Source organism: Macrobrachium nipponense, chromosome 42, assembly GCF_015104395.2.
Source record: "Macrobrachium nipponense isolate FS-2020 chromosome 42, ASM1510439v2, whole genome shotgun sequence".
NCBI classification, from domain to species: Eukaryota; Metazoa; Arthropoda; class Malacostraca; order Decapoda; family Palaemonidae; genus Macrobrachium; species Macrobrachium nipponense.
In genome coordinates this window covers 18,214,949-18,224,769 of record NC_061103.1, presented here as the reverse complement: position 1 = coordinate 18,224,769, position 9,821 = coordinate 18,214,949, and the positions used below count along the sequence as shown (strand labels likewise).

General features: G+C 40.6%; 4 non-coding genes across 4 annotated transcripts; all 4 read left to right on the top strand.

Annotated features, from left to right (window-relative positions):
• Positions 1-73, top strand: Trnat-agu (transfer RNA threonine (anticodon AGU)). Its single transcript has one exon. It is a non-coding gene; the product is annotated as a tRNA-Thr (tRNA).
• A 5,693-nt stretch (positions 74-5,766) lies between these two features.
• Trnat-agu (transfer RNA threonine (anticodon AGU)) lies at positions 5,767-5,839 on the top strand. Its single transcript has one exon. It is a non-coding gene; the product is annotated as a tRNA-Thr (tRNA).
• Positions 5,840-7,493: 1,654 nt separating this feature from the next.
• Trnat-agu (transfer RNA threonine (anticodon AGU)) lies at positions 7,494-7,566 on the top strand. The gene has a single exon. It is a non-coding gene; the product is annotated as a tRNA-Thr (tRNA).
• Positions 7,567-9,533: 1,967 nt separating this feature from the next.
• Trnat-agu (transfer RNA threonine (anticodon AGU)) lies at positions 9,534-9,606 on the top strand. Its single transcript has one exon. It is a non-coding gene; the product is annotated as a tRNA-Thr (tRNA).
• Positions 9,607-9,821: the final 215 nt, after the last annotated feature.

Sequence of the window (9,821 nt, the reverse complement as noted above, 5' to 3'; positions counted from 1 at the left end):
GCCTTCATAGCTCAGTGGCTAGAGCGCTGGTCTAGTAAACCAGAGGCCAGGAGTTCGATCCTCCCTGAAGGCACAATTATTATAAAGTAATTACTATGTCAATAAGCAAATCTATGTAATTATACTAGAAAATCTGTGTATGGTAGGAAAATGTTAGTAATAACTGATCAGTTGAATTAGTTCTAATGGGACCCTTCAATGTTAATGGGTATATCCCAGGAAACTGTTGTGTAGGGGATTTTGCTGCAAAATAATTTCAATACAGATTTGTAGAGGCCATGCAAAACTATCATGGATTATTTTCCATTAGGATTCTTAATCCTATTTGGAGAGGAAATTAGTTTTAAGGTGGGGAATGTACTACACCCTCTTTGTCATTTATATATTGAGCCTTTATCCTTATTTTTTATGTTGAGCAGTTGTTGGTGCTCCACACTGGTACCTCTCAAACATGTGGTAACTGGTAACAATATTCCCAAGGCAAACATATTACTTTCTTTCCTGGTTTTATCATTGTTGATGTTTACTGAATGGCAATAAACTGGTGTCATTTTCCGAACTTGAATAAAAGTCTTTATAGCTCAGTGGCATGAGCTCTGGTGTAGTTAACCGTAGACCAAGCTATGATCATCATAGAAGGTAAGGTGCAGTTTTAAAATGTTATATTAATTAAGAAGTATACAATGTACACAAAATACATTAACATTTCTTGAATTATAATAATTTTCTTAATGAAAATTCTTGATCTTACTTGGAAACAATGTATCCTCACTGGTAATCAGAACTGTCTATTATCCTTTGCTGTATTTCTTAGTAGCAGGTGGTGCTCATTATCCTTTCCACTGGTGATAAAACACCTTTTCCTCTCTACTGTATATTTGCATACTTGAGGGGAATAGTTTTGTTGCTGTGCGGTCACTGGTATCTTATTACTGACTTGTGGAGGAACTATCTACTATTCTATTACCGAGTTGGGTTTGTGCTTTCTTGTCTGATGGTTTTAATCCTCCTTGCGTCATCGTCCAATCAGACACACACTCCTATGTCAAGTCTATTTTCAGGCATATCAATAAATCAGTAGTTTGTAGCTGATTGTCCAGTATTTCGTTTCATAGGATATTTTCTTTGCCATTCTTTCCCTTCCGATGGCCCAGTACTTCAGTTGGAATGGGAAACTTGAATGGTGTAAGAAGACCTGGCGATGGTGGTGGAGTTACTGAGGTAGCAGTTCAGAGCCCCCAGGCTTTGACTGCATATAGGATTTGATAGAAGATAGTGTTGGATGGATTGCCTCTTTATCCACAGAGTCAGAGTACCTGATGTCAAGCTAGAGATAACATTTACTTCAAACCTTTCTGTCAATGCTGGGTCTAATTAGGACTAACTGACAACCCTTAAGTGTAAGGCGCATAACGGTATTAACCCCATAGGTGTCCGTCATTGTCAAAGTCCAGGGTAAATTCATGTTACCCTATGACTCTAAGTTACTAGCGATCCACCTCTTCGAGGTCCTGCTAGACATCCAGAAGGTAGTTTGCCTAATGGAGCTAACGGATCGCGAGGGGGACCTAACCTGCCCAGTCTCTCCCTTGGGAGAGACTGTGGATCGTTCCTCCCCAGTCAGGGAAACCCGGCGTGAAAGTCAATCAGAAAACGCCAGCAGCTCCGCTCCAAATCAGAGCGAGGCTGTCGCCAGGAGTCATGAGAGAGACATGACTACTGTGGCCCCCGAGCCACAGATGTTTGTCTGCCCGATATGCCAAAGACTTTTTACCACCTATAATGGCAGACGTCTACATTATATCGGGCAGACAAACATCTGTGGCCCCCGAGCCACAGATGTTTGTCTGCCCGATATGCCAAAGACTTTTTACCACCTATAATGGCAGACGTCTACATAAGAGAAGAGCGCACCCTGTAGAATTCCACAGCTAAAACGTTAACAAGCCCTGGGTTGTGGAGGACCTCAGGAGAATGGCCATTTATGAACTAGATAACGAGCTTGAACCCTTTATAAATCAGAAAATAAGTCAGCACTTGTTCCCCGCAAGAACTGTAAATAGCATAACTGGGAAGCGCAAATCTAAGGAATATAAAATAATCTTAAACGAAATGCGCAAAGAGAAAAATCCAAATATAGAAATGACTCAATGTTACGTGCCTCCCCAACCAGGCAGAATGGTCGGAGGAGGAAATGATATGTTTAGCCAGGGCAGAATTCCTGCTAAAGAATGATCCTCACATCAATAAAAGGATCCAAAAAGAATTCTTCTCCTATCGTACATTAGATAGTTTGAGAAGCAGAAGAAGGACCAAAGAGTATGTAAAAATTCTAGAAAATTATAATGAAGTAAAAGCCAGGATGATCAACAGCAATGGAGCTGGCTTGCCAAAAGCGAAAATCCATCTGCAAAGATGTGACGACCCCCATCCTCCAACCATCCCAGAGGATGGAATGAACGACTACTTAAGATTGATGACAAGAAGCGGCAATGGTGGTTCTCCACCATCATCCCCGGACTCCAATTCTAATAGCAGTATAAGCAGCGAAAATAGTGAGAGTGATATAACATCGGAGATGCTGGACAAAATGCGAATAGAAGTATTTGGGCAGAGGGAGCAACAACGACCCCCCAGGTATAATGGAGACAACCAAGGAACAATATCAAGAAGAATACGAAGAAGAAGAGAGTTTGCTGTCACGCAAAGAGGATGAAGGAAGAATAGAGGTAGAACTGCTCAGAACGCAATATTGGGAAGAGACCCCCTTGCCCGGCCGTCCCTCCCACAGGGAACGACCGAGTTTTGGTGTTCTCTCTTCTCAAGTGAAAGCTTACCACCAGAAGAGGTTAGTGAAGAACAGCAGATAGATAACATATCAATTATGGAACCAGTCAAGATAGAAGAAATAGAATGGATGAAAAAGAAAACGAAGCTAAGCTCGGCGCCAGGCCCAGACGGGGTGAAGCCATCCGACATCCAAGCAGCCGACAACGGGAAAATTAAAGAATTTTACGATCTTGTCCTGAAGACAAAAATTTGCACGGCGGAATGGTCTAAAGGGAGGACCACCCTATTGCCTAAAACCGACAGTCCAGAAGATCCAGGGGACTACAGACCAATCACTATAACATCTGGTGTAACGAGAGGCCTTCATAAAGTATTAGCTAAGCGACTATCAGAACGCCTTCCAACATCCAAAAGGCAAAAAGGATTTAAACCCGAAGAGGGAGTCAGCGCGAATATACTAATCTTAAAAGAACTCATGAAGAGAGCGAAGGAAGACCATACCAACTTATATATCGCCTTCATTGATTTCAAGAAAGCGTTTGACTCAATAAGTCACCCGGCACTGCTCAGAGCCCTTGAGAAGGCGGGGCTTAATGACGAGTCTGTGTCATATCTAAAAAGTTTTTATCAAGAAATAAATACTAACATCAACGGGGTGTCTGTAAAAATTAAACGAGGCGTGATGCAGGGAGATCCCATGTCTCCTCTACTATTCAATATTGCATTGGACCAAGTGCTGAAAAAGATCCCTGAGGGTGTCGGGGCCACTCTGCAGGGGGAAAGGATAAATTACCTGGCATTTGCTGATGATATCGTGGTGGTGGCAACTACGAGAGATGGATTGACAACGGCAATCGAAACTTTACTAGACGAAGCGGCCAAACTAGGACTGGAGCCTGGAATAGGGAAGTGCGCCACCACCGGGATCAAGGCAGATCCAGGTAGAAAAACCTGGTACCACGACCGTGGTTTTGTTTACAAAGAAGTGGCTATACCAAAATTGTCTGTAACCAGCTTCTACAAGTACCTGGGAGTCCAAGTTGGGGTGATACAAACACCGAATGGCCCCAAACCTATAAGGAGAATCCATGTCGAACTGGGCAACTTACAAAAAGAACTTCTCAAGCCCCAGCAAAAACTGTGGGCACTTAAGAATGTGCTCATCCCACGATACCACCACGTGCTTCATCAGGATGAAATCAAACAATATCAACCAAAGAAACTCGACTTGGAAACAAGACATTTCGTAAGGAAGGCATTACATCTGCCTAAAGATACTCCTCTTGGAGTATTTTATGCTAAAACTACCGACGGAGGACTAGGAATCGAATGTATGACGGACAGCACACCAGTCGCCAAGAGAAACTTACTCGTATGCATGGGAAATTCAGAAGACAGAGTTGTGAGCAACATAGCCAAGAAACATCTGGAAGGACATCCCCCGCCGGCCCTTACGAATTGGAAAATAAAACTGTACGACTCCATAGACGGTACCGGACTGAAAGAAGCCTCCCACAGTATTAAACCCAAGTGGATAGACGCTGGGAATCGCCTTATGAGGGGGGGCACCTTCGTTAACGCAATTAAGCTTCAAATGGGAATTTTACCAACACCAGCCCGAAGCGCTCGCGGCAGAGACACGTCGAGCCGGTGTGATCTAGGGTGTAACTCCCCGGGCACACTACACCACATCCTGCAGGTGTGCCCCGCAGTGCAACCATGGCGGATAAAAAGGCACGACGGCATAGTGAAATATCTTAAAACGAAGGCCGAGGAAGAAGGATATCAGACAAGATTGGAACCACGGATGACGACAAGAGAGGGCCTAAGAAAGCCGGACCTTATGGTGTGGAAGGAAACCGGCTCTATGATAATCGACGCGCAAGTTGTTGCCGTCGCTAACGTCAATTCCATTGATGTATTTCATCAAAACAAAGTCTCAAAATACGACACACCAGATATCAAGGAGAAAACCAGAGAAATTACAGAGACAATACCATCCATAGAAGCGGTGACAGGGAACTGGAGAGGCTCAAATCAAGAGAATCCATCCGCGTCTGTCAAAGTTTGGGTATGCGGGTCCCCGACATTGAGCTGCTCTCCATCAAGATCATCGAGGGCGGCCTAAGCATATTATATGGGGATGTCGGGGGGCGGCGACATCACGTAGGCAACGGGGCCACGGCTGGTTGGCCATCGACGTTCCTCCAGATCTTAAGAAGAACTGATTTGTTGAGTGGTGATAAAATTGGTAACCAAGGTTGTTGGCAGAAACATCTAGATAGCCCTGGTTAGTCTCTTGAATGTTTGTTGTACCAGGAACCTATATAAGTAGGTAAAAGAGGTTACGCCTTACATAATGAGAGTGATACATCTGGAATGTGAATCTACAAGGCCTTTGTAAGAGTAGCCAATAAAAAAAAAAAATAGACAGCCACATGAAAATATTGTTTATAAATATAATTTGTAAAAAAACAAAAAAAACGACAGATAGTAGGGTCTAATCCATAGTTTTTGAGGTTGTTGAGATGGATAGTGACACCCCCAATGCCCTTCAAGTCCAGGTTCAGCCTCAATAGGAATGGGGGTGAGAAGGGGTGAAATATAGAATGTCAAAAATGCTGGGTAATGTAATTGAACCAACTATCATAACAGGAAAGAGAGAGAGAGAGAGAGAGAGCAGAGTGGGTGTTAGGGAGGAGAATGAGGGAAAGAAGAGAACGAGTTAGAGAGTTAAAGAGGGAGAGTGATTAACCGGTCAGTTGCCCTTTACCTGTTTTGCTCTAGATTATTTGTCAGTCAAGATTTTTATGTAACGAGTCTAGTGACTGCCACTCGTTGAACAGTCGTTTTTTTAAAATTATTCAGAAGTATATGTTGTTTATAACCTTAAATGATTCCATTTACTTGATGAAATAACAAAATTATATTCTCATAATAACCAGAAATTTAGCGGTGGTATTCTTACATCTAAGAGCCTTCATAGCTCAGTGGCTAGAGCGCTGGTCTAGTAAACCAGAGGCCGGGAGTTCGATCCTCCCTGAAGGCACAATTATTATAAAGTAATTACTATGTCAATAAGCAAATCTGTGTAATTGTACTAGAAAATCTGTGTATGGTAGGAAAATGTTAGTAATAACTGATCAGTTGAATTAGTTCTAATGAGACCCCTCAACGTTAGTGGGTATATCCCAGGAAACTGTTGTGTAGGGGATTTTGCTGCAACATAATTTCAATACAGATTTGTAGAAGCCATGCAAAACTATCATGGATTATTTCCCATTAGGATCCTATTTGGAGAGGAAATTAGTTTTAAGGTGGGGAGTGTACTACACCCTCTTTGTCATTTATATATTGAGCCTTTATCCTTATTTTTCATGTTAACATTTCTTGAATTACAATAATTTTCTGAATGAAAATTCTCGATCTTACTTGGAAACAACGTATCCTTACTAGTAATCAGAACTGTCTAATACCTTTGCTGTATTTCTTAGTAACTGGTGGTGCTCATTATCCTTTCTACTGGTGATTAAACACCTTTTCCTCTCTACTGTATATTTGCATACTTGAGGGGAATAGTTTGTTGCTGTGCGGTCACTGGTATCTTATTACTGACTTGTGGAGAAACTTTCTACTATTCTATTACCGAGTTGGGTTTGTGCTTTCTTGTCTAACTGTTTTAATCCTCCTTGCGTGATCGTCCAATCAGGAACACACTCCTATTTCAAGTCTATTTTCAGGCATATCAATAACTCAGTAGTTTGTAGCTGATTGTCCAGTATTTCGTTTCATAGGATATTTTCTTTTCCTTTCTTTCCCTTCCGATGGCCCAGTACTTCAGTTGGAATGGGAAGCTCGAATGGTGTAAGAAGACTTGGCGATCGATGGTGGTGGAGTTACTGAGGTAGCAGTTCAGAGCACCCAGGTTTTGACTGCTTATAGGATTTGATAGAAGATAGTGTTAGATGGATTGTCTCTTTATCCACAGAGTCAGAGTACCTGATGTCAAGCTAGAGATAACATTTATGTCAAACCTTTCTGTCAATGCTGGGTCTAATTAGGACTAACTGACAACCCTTAAGTGTAAGGTGCATAACGGTATTAACCCCATAGGTGTCCGTCATTGTCAAAGTCCATGGTAAATTCATGTTAAGTAAGGTAGACAGCCACATGAAAATATTGTTTATAAATATAATTTGTAAAAATAACAAAAAACGACAGATAGTAGTGTCTAATCCATAGTTTTTGAGGTCGTTGAGATGAATAGTGACACCCACAATGCCCTTCAAGTCCAGGTTCGGCCTCAATAGGAATGGGGGTGAGAAGTGGTGAAATATAGAATGTCAAAAATGCTGGGTAATGTAATTGAACCAACTATCATAACAGGAAAGAGAGAGAGAGAGAGAGCAGAGTGGGTGTTAGGGAGGAGAATGAGGGAAAGAAGAGAACGAGTTAGAGAGTTAAAGAGGGAGAGTGATTAACCGGTCAGTTGCCCTTTACCTGTTTTGCTCTAGATTATTTGTCAGTCAAGATTTTTATGTAACGAGTCTAGTGACTGCCACTCGTTGAACAGTCGTTTTTTTAAAATTATTCAGAAGTATATGTTGTTTATAACCTTAGATGATTCTATTTACTTGATGAAATAACAAAATTATATTCTCATAATAACCAGAAATTTAGCGGTGGTATTCTCACATCTGAGAGCCTTCATAGCTCAGTGGCTAGAGCGCTGGTCTAGTAAACCAGAGGCCGGGAGTTCGATCCTCCCTGAAGGCACAATTATTATAAAGTAATCACTATGTCAATAAGCAAATCTATGTAATTGTACTAGAAAAACTGTGTATGGTAGGAAAATGTTAGTAATAACTGATCAGTTGAATTAGTTCTAATGAGACCCTTCAACGATAATTGGTATATCCCAGGAAACTGTTGTGTAGGGGATTTTGCTGCAACATAATTTCAATACAGATTTGTAGAAGCCATGCAAAACTATCATGGATTATTTCCCATTAGGATTCTTAATCCTATTTGCAGAGGAAATTAGTTTTAAGGTGGGGAGTGTACTACATCCTCTTTGTCATTTATATATTGAGCCTTTATCCTTATTTTTTATGTTAAGCAGTTGTTGGTGCTCCACACTGGTACCTCTCAAACATGTGGTAACTGGTAACAATATTCCCAAGGCAAAGATATTACTTTCTTACCTGGTTTTGTCAGTGTTGATGTTTACTGAATGGCAATAAACTGGTGTCCTTTTCCAAACTTGAATAAAAGTCTGTATAGCTCAGTGGCAAGAGCTCTGGTGTAGTTAACCGTAGACCAACCAATGATCATCATAGAAGGTAAGGTGCAGTTTTAAAATGTTATATTAATTAAGAAGTATACAATGTACAAAAAATACATTAACATTTCTTGAATTATAATAATTTTCTTAATGAAAATTCTTGATCTTACTTGGAAACAACGTATCCTTACTAGTAATCAGAACTGTCTAATACCTTTGCTGTATTTCTAAGTAACTGGTGGTGCTCATTATCCTTTCCACTGGTGATTAAACACCTTTTCCTCTTTACTGTATATTTGCATACTTGAGGGGAATAGTTTGTTGCTTTGCGGTCACTGGTATCTTATTACTGACTTGTGGAGAAACTTTCTACTAATCTATTACCGAGTTGGGTTTGTGCTTTCTTGTCTGATGGTTTTAATCCTCCTTGCGTGATCATCCTATCAGAGGCACACTCCTATTTCAAGTCTATTTTCAGGCATATCAATAAATCAGTAGTTTGTGGCTGATTGTCCAGTATTTCGTTTCATAGGATATTTTCTTTGCCATTCTTTCCCTTCCGATGGCCCAGTACTTCAGTTGGAATGGGAAACTTGAATGGTGTAAGAAGACCTGGCGATCGATGGTGGTGAAGTTACTGAGGTAGCAGTTCAGAGCACCCAGGCTTTGACTGCTTATAGGATTTGATAGAAGGTAGTGTTAGATGGATTGCCTCTTTATCCATAGAACCAGAGTACCTGATGTCAAGCTAGAGATAACATTTATGTCAAACCTTTCTGTCAATGCTGGGTCTAATTAGGACTAACTGACAACCCTTAAGTGTAAGGTGCATAATGGTATTAACCCCATAGGTGTCCGTCATTGTCAAAGTCCATGGTAAATTCATGTTAAGTAAGGTAGACAGCCGCATGAAAATATTGTTTATAAATATAATTTGTAAAACTAACAAAAAACGACATATAGTAGTGTCTAATCCATAGTTTTTGAGGTCGTTGAGATGAATAGTGACACGCACAATGCCCTTCAAGTCCAGGTTCAGCCTCAATAGGAATGGGGGTGAGAAGTGGTGAAATATAGAATGTCAAATATGCTGGGTAATGTAATTGAAGCAACTATCATAACAGGAAAGAGAGAGAGAGAGAGAGAGAGAGAGAGAGAGAGTAGAGTGGGTGTTAGGGAGGAGAATGAGGGAAAGAAGAGAACGAGTTGGAGAGTTAAAGAGAGAGAGAGTAATTAACCGATCAGTTCCCCTTTACCTGTTTTGCTCTAGATTATTTGTCTATCAAGATTTTTCTGTAACGAGTCTATTGACCGCCACTCGTTGAACAGTCGTTTTTTTTTAATTCTTCAGAAGTATATGTTGTTTATAACCTTAAATGATTCTATTTACTTGATGAAGTAACAAAATTATATTCTCATAATAACCAGAAATTTAGCGGTGGTATTCTTACATCTAAGAGCCTTCATAGCTCAGTGGCTAGAGCGCTGGTCTAGTAAACCAGAGGCTGGGAGTTCGATCCTCCCTGAAGGCACAATTATTATAAAGTAATTACTATGTCAATAAGCAAATCTATGTAATTGTACTAGAAAATCTGTGTATGGTAGGAAAATGTTAGTAATATACTGATCAGTTGAATTAGTTCTAATGGGACCTTTCAACATTAATTGGTATATCCCAGGAAACTGTTGTGTAGGGGATTTTGCTGCAACATAATTTCAGTACAGATTTTTAGATGTCATGCAAAAC